The 13,876-nt window shown below is 37.9% G+C and overlaps 1 protein-coding gene across 4 annotated transcripts in view; it reads right to left on the bottom strand.

Moving 5' to 3' along the window:
• The window catches only part of SPIRE1 (spire type actin nucleation factor 1), a 303,603-nt gene that overhangs the window by 267,014 nt on the left and 22,713 nt on the right, over positions 1-13,876 (bottom strand). The window lies entirely within an intron of this gene.

Below are 13,876 nucleotides of genomic sequence, written 5' to 3'. Positions count from 1 at the left end.
CCTCTTTCCTTCCTTCCCCTCCCCAGCCTACTATCACCCTCTTCCCGACCTACCCTACTACTAATCCTAGTCCATAGTGGTTCTATCAGTCTTTAAATGGTTAACTAGAATTTAAATACCTAAAGTCTATGATGATACCATCAAAAAATTCATAAACTATGCCTTCTAATTTATAGAATGAAAAATAAAGTTGAAACCCACAATTTCTGATGAGCTAATGATGCTATATAAAATACGGGCTGAAATCGAGACCAGAAAAAAAGGAACCTTAGGTTCTATAAAATTAAAATGATATATGAGCATAAATAATTAAAGATTACATGAACATATAGATAAAATGAGTTTATATATGGATTTATGTACTAGGGTTTTAATAAATATATAACTATATATTTATCATTATATAAAATTATGTTTTAAAGTTATATATCATATATTATCTTTTTATTTATGACTATTTGCTGAAAACAGTACTTTTGGTAAATTAATACTTGACTTCTACTAAAATGGTAATAACTTTAACTTAGGAAAGTACAGTGGACAGAAATAGCTCAAAGAAGGGCACAGACTACATCTCAAGAAACATTTACTAAGCATCTACTGTGAACAAGAGAAAGAAGAAAGAGAAAAATATGGTAACAAGACAATTTACAACAGAGAGTAACCTCATTGAGAGTACATGGCTGTACATCTTCAGTATAATATATTCTTAAAGAAAAGAGAATCACAGCCGTGGCTGGTGTGGCTCAGTGGACTGAGCTCCGGCCTGTGAATCAAAATGACGCCTGCCTGTTAGATTCCCAGTGAGGGCACATGCCTGCGTTATGGGCCAGGTCCCCAGTAGGGGGCATGTGAGAGGCAACCACACACTGATGTTTCTCTCTCTCTCTGCCCCCTTCCCCTCTCTCTAAAAGTAAACAAATGAAATCTTTTTTTTAAAAAAAGAAAACAGAATTACAAAGAAATCTACAATTTTATGTAGTAGTTTTGTTGCTGGTAGTAGCATTTGGTGGAAAATTCAGAAAACCATTGTGTCTTTATTGTAGCGTTGAGCAGATAAGTAAATACAAAGATATTTTGGGGAATCATCAGTGGAGAAGGAATATATGAACTTAACGTAGGAAGGAGAGGGAAAGCCCTGCAGCAGTGAACTAGAACTAGAGGTATCATACAACTTATAAAAAAAAGTATTTCCTATCACTGCCATCCAAAAGTGGGAGAAGCAACACCACCCCATTATGAACGGGCATACCTAGCCCATCCCCCATCAAAAAAACCAGGACTGCTTAGGAAAATGACTGGCTCCAAGACTGGGACAAAGACATTATAACATAAGATGGAACATTTTTTTTTGCACCAGAAAGTAATAAAGTGCTCAAAGAATGATGGAGTGATATCAAAAGGGCATGAGTCCTATTAAGATTTTTTCAATGACTTCTATTATAAAACTGAAAATACTCCCCTATTAGAGGACCAAAAATTTTTGTGAGAACATACTGTAACTTTTAGTTACTCAGTTTGAACTGGTGACTAAGTCATGCAAATATGGAAAGGTGGTTATGTATGAAGTGCTTGACCACCTACACTATGCCACCCAAATCCCTGCCCAATCTCTGACCCAGGAATCAGAAAACCCAAATTATATGACAGCAGAGATTAAAGAAATTGTGGAAATAATCTTGCCCAATCCAATCATATCATAGAGGAGTAATCTGAGCCTGAGGAGTCAAATGAATTGTACAAAACGACAGAGTAAACAGTAGACTCCAAGGCTCCTAAATTCAATTATGTGTTGTTATAATTGTGGTTATTCCTGCTTCTGCATTTCCACTTGCAGGGGTCAGTGGGGTTAGAGTACAGGATTGCAGGGGTGCTGTCCCAGACACCTACCATTTATAACACAGGAAAATGGGAAAACATGTTCATTATTTAACAGTTAGCAACTGCCAGTAGAGCACCAAGCAATTTTCCTTTGACAATTTTTTAGTCTGTCTTCACAAGCTGGCTACTGTCTTTATAGAACCAGACCTGAAAAATTCCTCTAAACTCTAGAATCCTGTGGCCTCACTTTCTACAAATCCAGCAACCTAAACTGATGATAGGCCTAATCAAGATTTCAAATTATTAAATGCAGTGAATTAGTTCTTTCAACAAAATAACAACTGTATTGATTTTATTGATTTTTATTAGGTTGAGTTGAATTAGAAGGCTAGATCAACTATGTGATGATGTACAATAAAAAGAAACACCTTAAATTATTTTAAATATTGAGTTTTAAAATATTTCAACATTACCAAAGTACTTATATACTCTAGGTAGAGGGATCATTTGCACAGCAAGACAAAACTTCAGTGTTTCTCAAAAGGAATGAGCATTTAAATGTGTAATAATCAAGGTGTGTTTTAGACCCTTTTTAACTCATTCTGAAATATATGATATGCTCTTAATATTTGCTAGACAAGTTCCCAGGAAACAGAAAAAAACAACAACAATGTTTTCCTATCAATTGCTACAGAGTAGTTTTGAGAAATAAACTAGTCCTGGTATAAAATGTCTGTAATAAGAACTCATCAACTAAGACAACACTGTCATTTTCAGTGGACATTTTAAATCTCAAATGCTGATGATCAGGTAATTTCATTCAGCAGGCTTGCTCAACAAATTAACAGGAAGGCTATTCAGTGAACACACCCCAGTAGGGCCACTCATAGCCTAGGTTGTTCAGGGTTAGACCTTACATTGCACACTCTCTGAAATGGCCTCACCTCAGTGGAATCACAAATTCTAATACACCACACAACTATTTCAGAGAAATTAAGGCAGTTTCAGAAAAATTTCACAGATGTTCATGTAGATGAATACTTTTAAATTAAGGTAGCTAGCAATCTTTGGAGTAGAAACTTTATTTAGCATATGGTTGAATTATCACAATTACATTATCAGTATGATTCATATTAGCTGAATAAGCAAAAGTCAAACTATGCCCACCAAAAAGACAAAAAATCTTTTTATGAATTTGACCCCAAAGGCAAGGGAAGTAAAGGCAAAAATAAATGAATGGGACTATATCAAATTCAAAAACTTCTGCACAGCAAAAGAAACCAACGGAATGGGAGATGACATTTGCAAACAACAACTCCAATGAAAGGTTAATATCTAAAATGTACAAAGAACTCATAAAACTCAACACCAAACAAACACTCCAATTAAAAAAATGGGCAGAGAACCTGAACAGACATTTCTCCCAAGACGACATACAAATGGCCAGATATATGAAAGGATGTTCAACTTCACCTGCTATCAGGGAAATGCTAATCAAAACTACAATGAGATAACCACTTCCCACCTGTTAGAATGGCTACTATCAACAAGACAGGTAATAACAAGCGTTGGAGAGGTTGTGTAGAAAAGGAAGCCTCATTCACTGATGGAGGGAATGTAGACTAGTAGAGCCACTATAAAAACATTACCTCAAAAAATCAAGAATAGAGTTACCACATGACCCTGCAATCCCTCTCCTGGGTATCTACTTGAAAACATGTATTCCCAAAGATATATGCATCCCATGTTCATTGCAGCATTTTTCATGATGGCCAAAACATGGAGACAACCAAAGTGCTCTATCATAGAGGATTAGATAAAGAAGATGTGGTACATATATTCAGTGGAATACTACTCAGCCATAAGAAAAGATTAAATACTGCCATTTGCAATAACATGGATAGATATGGAGAATATTAGCTAAATGAAGTCAGAAAAAGCTAAGAAGCATATGATGTCACTCATATGTGGTATATAAAACTGAAACTCGTGGACAAAGACAGTAGTATGGTGGTTACCAGAGGGAAGTAGGTGGTGGGGGGAATGGAGGGGACCAAATATATGGTGATGTAAGATGGTCTGACTGGGTAGTGGGCACACAGTGCAATATACAGATCTTTTTTAAAAATCATTTTATTGTTATTCTATTACAGTTGTCTCAATTTTTCCCTCTTTGCCCTCCTCTGCCCATATCATCCCCCACTCCCACATGGTGTCCATGTCTGTGGGTCATTCATACATGTTCTTTGTCTAGTCCTTCAGGTGTGAATGTTCTTTTTAAATTCTTTTTTTTCTTTTACTGATTCTGGAGAGAAGGGAAGGGAGGAAGAAAGAGAGGGAGAGAAGCACTGCTTTGAGAGAGAAACATCAATTGGTTGCCTCTTGTATGCACCTTGACTGGGTACCAAACCCACAACCCAGGCACATGCCCTGACTGGAAATTTAATCAGTAACTAACCTTTAGGTTTATAGGACAACACCCAACCAATGGAGCCACACCAGCCAAGGCACAATATATAGATCTTGTATCAGAGTAATGTACACTTGAAACCTGTAAGATCCTACTAACCAATGTCACCCCAATAATTTAACTAAAATATTTTTTTAACCCTGGCTGGTGTAGCTCAGTGGAGTGAGTGCCAGCCTGTGAACCAAAGGGTTGCTGGTTCGATTCCCAGTCAGGACACATGCCTGGATTTCGGGCCAGGTCCCCAGTTGGGGGAGTGCGAGAGGCAACCACACATTGATGTTTGTCTCCTTCTGATTCCCCCTCCCTTCCCTTCTCAAAGTAAATAAATAAAATCTAAACAAATAATATTTTTTAAAAAGAGAAAGAATCTCTGTAAGTTTTAGGATAAATAAATAGCTATCAGAATTATTCTCCATATTTTTCCTATGTGACATAACTCTGGACAATGTTTAGGTCCATCTAACCATGTAAAAGCATGTTCTTTTTCACACTAAACTGAGAGATAGCAATAAATATACCCTGCTCTTCTGCCAGCTTCTTTACACCCCCTCATTTGTTCAATAAATATTTGCCGAACACCTAACCACTATTGGTATAAGCACTGATGATAGAGTAGTGAACAAGCTAGACATGGTCCTTGCCCCATTGGGTTTAAATTTTAGTGAACACAGACTAAAAAAACAATCACATATAACAATTATAGCTAGTAATAAATGCTATAAATAAAGTATAGAAAAGGGGGAGAAAAATGACAGAAATGACCCAATTTAGGGTAGTCAGGCAAGACTCCTTGAGATGACATTTAAATAAAGACCTTAAAGCTGGGTAGCAACTAACTGCAGGGCTCAGGGAAGAACCTGTTCCAGAACCAGGGAGCAGCATGTGGTAAGGCCCTGAAAGCATCTGGTAGATGGGTAACAGGGATGGATCACACAGGCCTATTTCAAGTAGGTTTCCAAGTCAGTCAGGAAAAAATATTCCTTCATCTTTTCATTCACAGAAAATATGTCTACAACAGAGATTTTAAGGGGAATCCAGGCCCTCCTCCAAAACTGACTCTCCTTCCTTGAGATCATCTGGCCTCTACCTGCCTCTAGGACTTTCAGCCTCAAGTCACCTTTGCCATAACTATCAAATTTATCCCCATTCTAAATGTGGGTTTCTGCTTTATTTTTGAGACTGACTCTGTACTTTGTATTCTAGATCCTATAACTCAATCCCTTATCTGTAACTAGTGAGTATACGAGGTCTGTCCAGACGATAGTCAATCATGTAACATGAAAACTAGAGACAGTTATTGAAGAAGATATAAGAAACATCATACTTAGGATAATGACACCTCAGTCCCCTTCAAAATAGGCACCTTGGGACCTTAAACAGTTTCTCCCAGTCGCCATCAGCTGCCCCATCATGTTTTCCTAAATCTCATCAATGGTTTGAAATCTCATCCTTTTCAAAGGTGATTTTAGTTTTGGGAAAAGCCAGAAGTCACAGGGTGCTAAATATGGGCTGTAAGGGGGCTGAATTACCTGGGTGATTTGATGTTTCACCAAAAAAACTCTGCATGAGATATGATGTATGAGCAGGTGCATTGTCATGATGAAGCTGCTAACCACCAGTTGCACATAGCTGTGGCCTTCTGAATCATCCAAATAGTTTCCACAGAGCACTGTTCAAGCTTAACACAAAATTTGATGCAGATTCATTATTCTATGCAGTCATTTTGAATGTGACAGCCACAGAGTACACATGCTCACTTAACAGTGTCTACCACCCCCATTGACCAGTAGTACAGTGAAGTCATCTTTGTTCACATATGTGCATTCCAGTCCACTCTCCTTTGCTGCCAGGTTACATCGATGTTACACAAATCATTCTCATTCTATTAACAATAGCTAGGACAGACTGTGGCATATTTACTATCAGGAGACTTGGAGTGCTTTTAAAACAAATGATGCACGTATGTGGACACCACCATGCAAGTGAGTGAGCACAAAGGGTATGTGCACTAGTGTGTAAGCAAATGTGTGTGAGCAGGCCAGGGTGTGACAACATAAAAAAGGAAAGAAAGTAAGCAAGGAAGCCTTGGTTTGTTAGTGCCAGTCACTTTCTTCTGAGGGACTAGAGAGTCTAACCTTGGACCTAATATCAGTTACTAAAACCAACCACCAGGCATCACCAGCACAGACCACTTACTGGTTGTTATCTATAGGTATTGTCTGCTCTTTCAAGCTCTGCTCATCAAATGAGCAGGGTCTGCAACTGGACTTCTTGGGAAAGGCTGACTGATTTATAGAACTAATGACCCTGATTTCTGTCCCTTCATGAAGTTACATTTCACCAACATCCCTGCCAATCCCCAAACCCTCCCAACCTATTCTGTGCACTACAGTAACCAAGTTATAACTCATCCTATTCTAAAATGAGTTTTAAAAATAAGTTTTCTTAATTATTAGTGTTATTTTTCTTTCTATTCAGCAACCTTAATTAACTATACATTATATCATCTCAGTGAACAAATATTAAATGTCAAGTATTTTCCACTGCAAATTATTTACTTCAGTTTCAGCATAACTGTTTTCAACAACACTCAAATATATATTTTATGTGACCTGGGAACACTCAAAGCTTGTACAGCAAAAAGGTTTTCCTCTCTTGCGCCAATTCTAATTGGATTGATAGTGGTTGTCTAGACTGCTACCTTCAGAAAAGTTCTGAGGGCAAATATGGGTGAGAGGTGCCTGTGTCCATTTAGCAACATTTGCCAAAGGAAAAGAAGAGAGTAACAACACTGAAGCTGTTTCCCTTTAAACTAATTGGAAATGGAATCCTAGCTGGAAGAAGTGAACTCTTACACACAGCAGCTCATGGGATACAGAATCCTAACATCTGCTTCTGACACCCACCTGTTCCCAACAATATGCAGCAGTGTTTATTTTTGTGCTGCACAAGTGTGAGATCCACATAATCTGAGTTAATAACTTCAAAGATAAATAAGTTGCATTTTACAGAAAATTTTTAAATGAATGATTTGGCCATTTATACAATAGATGATTAAGAAAACTGACATTTTATGCCAGCAGTGGACAATCAACACACATTAACAAATGAGGCCAAAAGACTGATACATGTCTCTAAGTTTATACTTGCTTCTGAAACTAATATTTGAATATTTGAATGGAACATGTGTTAATAGCTCAGGCAACACTGTTTTTCTAACCCACCAGGTGACACTTAAATTTAGGTAAACACTAGAAGTAATTGCAGCATATAATATGTACTCGGTTATGAACTGCAAGCTAAGACTGGGTAATTATCTCAAAGTATAAACTACAGGTATAACATAAAAAGACAGAGTTAAAAACATCTTAGCATAATTTTCTCCAGGTCTATCCACACTGTCACAAAGGAAAATTTTCCTCTTTTTCATGCCAAGTAGTATTCCATTGCGTAAATGTCCCATAGTTGTTTTATCCACTTATCTACTGACACAGACACTGGGCTACTTCCATATCCTGACAATTATAATAATGCTGCAATGAACATAGGGAGGTTTATGCTTTTTCAAATTAGTGTTTTGTATGCCTTCAGATATATTCCCAGAAATGGGATCACTGGGTCAAAAGGTTTAATTTCTTGAGGTATCTCCATACTGCTTTTCACAATGGCTGCACCAATCTGCATTCCCACCAACTGTGCAGAAAGCTTTCCCTTTATCCTCATGCTCACCAGCACTTGTTGTTTGTTGATTGATTGATTGTAGCCATTCTGACAGGTGAGATGCTATCTCGCAGTTTTAATTTGTATTAGGCTGATGATTAGTGATTTTGAGCACTTTTTCATATGTCCATTGAGCATCTATATGTCCTCTTTGGAGAGGACATATATTCAGCTCCTTTGCCCACTATTCAATTGTGTTGTTTTTTTGGTGTTAAGTTTTGTAGGTTGTTTATAAATTGTGGATATTAACCCCTTATCAGATGTATTGGCAAATATGAAGTCCCATTCTGTGGGCTTTTTATTTTTTTAAATATATATTATTGATTATTGTATTACAATTGTCCCATTTTCCCCACCTTTATTCCCCTATGCCCTGCACCCTCTCTTCCAGCAGGATTTCCTTCCCTTAGTTCATGTACATTTAAGTTCTTTGGCTTCTCCATTTCCTATACTATTCTTAACTTCCCTGTCTATTCTGTACCTACCATTTAAGGTTCTTATTCCCTCTAACTTTTTCCCATCCTCCCCCATTCCCTCCCTGCAGACAACCCTCCATGCCATCTCCTTTTCTGTGATTCTGTTCCTGGTCTTGTTTGCTTAGTTTGTTTTTGTTTTGTTTAGGTTCAGTTGTTGATAGTTTGTTGTCATTTTACTGTTCATATTTTTGATCATCTTCTTTTTCTCAGATGAGTCCATTTAACATTTCATATAATAAGAGCTTGGTGATGATGAACTCCTTTAACTTGACCTTATCTGGGAAGTACCTTATGTCCCCTTCCATTCTAAATGATAGCGTTGTTAGATAGAGTAATCTTGGATGTAGGTCCTTGCCTTTCATGACTTCAAATACTTCTTTCCAGCCCCTTCTTGCCTGAAAGGTTGCTTTTGAAAAATCAGCCTATAGCCTTATGGCAACTACCTTGTAAGTAACTGTCTCCTTTTCTCTTGCTGTTTTTAAGATTCTCTCCTTATCTTTAATCTCAGGTAACTTAATGATGATGTGCTTTGGTGTGTGCTTCCTTGGGTCCAACTTCTTTGGGACTCTCTGGACTTCCTGGACTTCCTAGAAGTCTCTGTCCTTTGCGAGATTTGGGAAATTTTCCTTCATTATTTTTTGAAATAAGTTTTCAATGTCTCGCTCTTCCTCTTCTTTTTCTGGCACCCCTATGATTTGGATGTTGGGACCTTTAAAGGTGTCCCAGAGGTTCCTAGGCCTCTCCTCACTTGTTTGAATTGTTTCTTTATTCTGTTCTGGTCAAATGTTTTTTTCTTCCTCCTGCTCCAAAGTGTTGATTTGAGCCCTGGTTTTCTTCCTTTCACTGTTGGTTCCCTGTATATTTTCTTTTTCACTTTGTATAGCCTTCACTTTCTCCTCCATTTTGCAACCATACTCAATTATTTCTGTGAGCATCCTGATTACCACTGTTTTGAACTCTTTGAATCTGATAGGTGGGCCATCTCTTCATCACTTAGTTCTATTTTTGGAGCTTCGATTTGTTCTTTCATTTGGGCCACATTTTTTTGTCCCGCCATGCCTATTACATTGTAAGGGATGGAGCCTTAGGCACTGGCTAGGGCAGAACCACCCAGGTAGTTGTGTTGTGGCACTGTATATGTGTGGGGGGACTGAGAGTAAACAATGCCACTTGCTCAGCTCTTTCTCAGCTTTCAGTCATTTCCCCCACTACACACAAGCAAATTGGGCCCTTCTGTTCCTGATTACCAGGTAGATGGGTTTGTGTATGTTCTACAACTCCCAAGGAACGCTCCTGTGAGGCTGAGAGTTTCTCCCGCTGCTGCAACCCTACAGGTTTTTATAGCCAGAAGTTTTGAGGCTTTATTTCCCTGTGCTGGAACTCTGGACTGTGTAGTCTGTCTCAATCCCTAGTTTTTCTTCCCATTTATCTGCATGCAATGTGGGAACTGCCTTGTCCCCCAACCACCACCATGCCACACATTCTCTCTGCACCCACTGCCTATCTCCACTCTTCCAACCAGTATGAATGAATGTTTCTTCTTCAACTCCTTGGCTGTCAGACTTCCATACAGTTTGATTTTGTTAGTTATAGTTATTTTCTGTTTTTAAATTTGTTGTTGTCCTTGTTGTGGTTGTATGAGTATGAGGAGGCAAAGTGTATCTACCTACAGCTTAACCCTGGCCAGAAGTCTGAATTCACAGGTTGTCTTTCCTTTTTGTTGACAGTTTTCTTTGCTCTGCCAAGACTTTCTAGTTTGATATAGTACCATTTGTTTATTTTTTTCTTTTCTTTTTCTTTTTTTTAAGATTTCATTTATTTATTTTCAGAGAGAGAAGGGAGGGAGATAGAGAGAGAGAGAAACATCAATGTGCGGTTATGGGGGTCATGGCCTGCAACCCAGGCATGTGCCCTGACTGGGAATTGAACCTGTGACACTTTGGTTCCAGCCCGAGCTCAATCCACTGAGCTACGCCAAGCCAGGACTTATTTTTTCCTTTTGTTTCACTTGCCTGGGGAGATATATTGGATAAAATATTGCTACAAGCTATTTTGCTATCTATATTTTCTTCTAGGACTTTTATGGATTCAGGGGTAACATTTTAAGTCTTTGATCCACTTTGAATTTAGTCTTCTGTGCAGTATAAAAAGGTGGTCTAGTTTCACTTTCCTGCAGGTACCTGTCCAATTTTACCAATACCATTTATTAAATAAATTATCTTTAACCCACTACATGTGTTTGCTTCCATTGTTGAATATTAACTGACTGTAAAGATGTGGGTTTCATTCTGGGCTATTATGTTCCATTGATCTATATGTCTGTTTTTATGCCAGTACCATGCTGTTTTGATTACTATGGCTTTACAGTATAGTTTGATATTAGTTAATGTCATTCCTCCAACTTTGATTTTCTTTCTCAGGATTGCTGTTGCTATGTGGGACGTTTTGTATTTCTACATACATTTTTGAATTATTTAATCTAGTTCTGTGAAATACATCATTGGAATCTTGATAGGAATTGTGTTGAATATACAGATTGCCTTCAATAGTGTGGACATTTTAATGATGTTCTTACTATGCATGAACACAGTAATGGGTTTCCACTTATATGTCTTCTTCAATTTTTTCTTCAGTGTCTTTTCCAAGTACAGGTCTTTTATATCCTTGGTTAGGCTTACTCCTAGGTATTTTATTCTCTTTGTAACAATTGTGAATGAGATTGTTTTCTTAATTTCCCTGTCTGTCAGTTTTTTTATTGGCATGTAAAAATGCAATTCAGGGGATTGAAGACTGCAGTGGAATGAGTGGAAGTTACAGTAACCTCATCCCAGGACCAAAATGGAATTACAAATAAATTGTAGAGGTACCACACAGAACAAAGAGCTAAACAAAAGGAAGAGAGAAGCCTTATAACCATGGACAGAGAAAAGAATCAGCTTCAACACAAAGTGACCTGTAGGGAGTGCAGTGGAAATGAGGGGAGCCTTACTGGGCTCCCACAGATGGCAGATGAAGCACAGGAGGGATATTTAAGTGGCCAGTTGGATACCCCTGAGTGTGGAGTCTAAATCCTAAGCTAAGACCCCCAGCCTAGAGCACCAGAGCCCAAAAAGTACACAGAAAACATACAGCCGTGAAAAGTGGCAGGGTTGTTCTCTACCAGAGATAGATGGCTGGAAAGGCAAAGAGCCATTTAAAGGGCCAACACATGAGTTCTCATTTGCAGCCACTTACCTTGGGCTCTGGCAAAGCTAGGGGCAGAGTGGACTAGAGAAGCTTGAGGAGAGAACTGAGAGAAGAGCCACCAGGATCCTGGTGCTGACTCATCTCCCATACTACAGAAGCTATCTTGCTCTGGTGGACCAGTTCCCTCTTAGTGGCAGCAGCCCAAGAGGAAACAATAGCCCCAATCTGAGGCTATTGCCTCACCCTATGGTGCTTAAGCCTGACTACTGAAGCAAAGTGACTAGACTAACAACTGAGTCAGCCACAGATGGTAGATCACTGGTAGTCTCAAACAGGCTGCCTAATGGCAGATGGGGTCACCATCGGACATCACCAGAGGTGGATCCAGAAAGAAAAAACAGTGGTAAATACTATATACTACTGAAATGAAATCTCCCATGGTCTTCTTCATGATTTGTGACATGTTGTTTCCTGCATAGTTTTTTAACATTCACTTCTTGTCCTTCAAGTTTGTATATTAAGTCACTAGATTTCATACTATAGTTTATTTCAATTCATATATTTTGCCCCTACATTCTCTTATCCCATTTTACCTTCTTCTTTCTTCTTTTTGTTTTAAATTTTATTTTCTCTCTTGCTGCAACTAGTTTCCAGTCCATACTCTAACATTTCTCCCTCATCCAGCCTCTCAAAACAAATTTCCTTATCAATGGTCACCTCACAGTCTTTTTCCCACTCTTAAAATACCAACATTATCTCTCCACCTTTAGCAATCTTTGCTTGTTGGTTGTGGATAAGGTAGTTGTTGTAGTATTTTTTTCAATTCTATCTCTGGATCTTCATTAATTTTGTATTTTAAATCTCAAATTTTACCATTGCCCTCTCCTACTCTTTAATTCATTTCAAATTTTAAGTTTCCCGTCTTAGCCTGTTTTTTTCTTTTTTCTCTTTCATTCTGCCCTTTCTCCTTTTTTTCTTTTTTCTTTTTCTTTTCATCTCAAATTTTAATTTTCCCTGTCTTATCCTGGTTCTTGTTCATTACTCTTAGTATACCATCTCCCTCTTATCAACCAGAATCACTTCCCTTTCCTCTGGACAACTCTTAAGTTTTCCTTTGTTTCTCTTTTTCCCTCTTATTCCCATTCCACCTACATTAATTCTAGGTCATTTGTTGCTAATAGTGCTGTAGTCGATCTTTACAATTTAATTCCTATGTTTTTTATTATTTATTTACTTTTTTTCTTTTTCTTTCTCTCTCACCTTATTTTATTTCAATTTCTGTTAAAACCTAATACTATATGCTTCCCTTCTCTTACTTCATTCCACTCTTTCATTCCCTTTTTTACCTATGATGTAAATTTTATTTTATCCCTTTGAATTGCTCCAATTCCCTAATCTTATTAGTGTTCCTCCCTCTATACTCTCAAAATCATTTTTCTTTCCATCATTCTTCTTATATTTGTTCTCCTTTCTTAAAACAGTCTTAATCTCTTTATACCCTTATTAATACTGGTTCATTTAGTGTTTGTATTGGGACTGCAGGTAGGAGTTATTTTTTAGGGTGTGCATTTGTTTCCTGGGCTTTGTGGTTTTGCTCTGGCAGCACCTGTACAACAGCATACAAGACGTTGGGAGTGAAGTGACCCTCAGTCAACAAGCTGGAGGAAAGAACCCTCCAAAGAATGACCCAACAACAATCAACACACAATTATATCCAGAGAGCCAACATAAATGGCATAAAGGGCATATTAAGAGCATCAAGTTCAGGAGTTCAAGGAGACTGCACCACTAAATCATGCATGTCTCCTACCTACTTAAGAAGTTAAGAAGTTCATTCCACAAAGACAGGGAGTCAAAATGAATCAACTTCAGAAGCAGAAGCAAACAAGAAGATTCTCTGAAAAAATAACACAATGAAACAACCCCAAATCAAAAGGAAAGCAGGAATCCCCCAAAAGAGTACTAAATGAACTAGAGACAAGGCAATTATCAACTATTGAGTTCAACACAATGGCTATAAGGAGGATCAATGAGCTCACTAAGAATTACCAAAAACTACAGGGAAGCTACAAAGAACTTACTATGGACTACATCAGCATGTAAAAGGACACAGAAACTATCAACAAGAATCAAAAGGTAATGAATACAATTTCTGAATTGAAGAACATAGTAGAAGGAATCAAAAGAAAATTAGACCAAGCAG

Source organism: Phyllostomus hastatus, unplaced genomic scaffold (assembly GCF_019186645.2).
Source record: "Phyllostomus hastatus isolate PE091 unplaced genomic scaffold, TTU_PhHast_1.1 phas_contig_80, whole genome shotgun sequence".
Classification (NCBI taxonomy): Eukaryota; Metazoa; Chordata; class Mammalia; order Chiroptera; family Phyllostomidae; genus Phyllostomus; species Phyllostomus hastatus.
The sequence above is the reverse complement of the archived record's forward strand: the minus strand, read 5'-3'. Positions and strand labels throughout refer to the sequence as shown.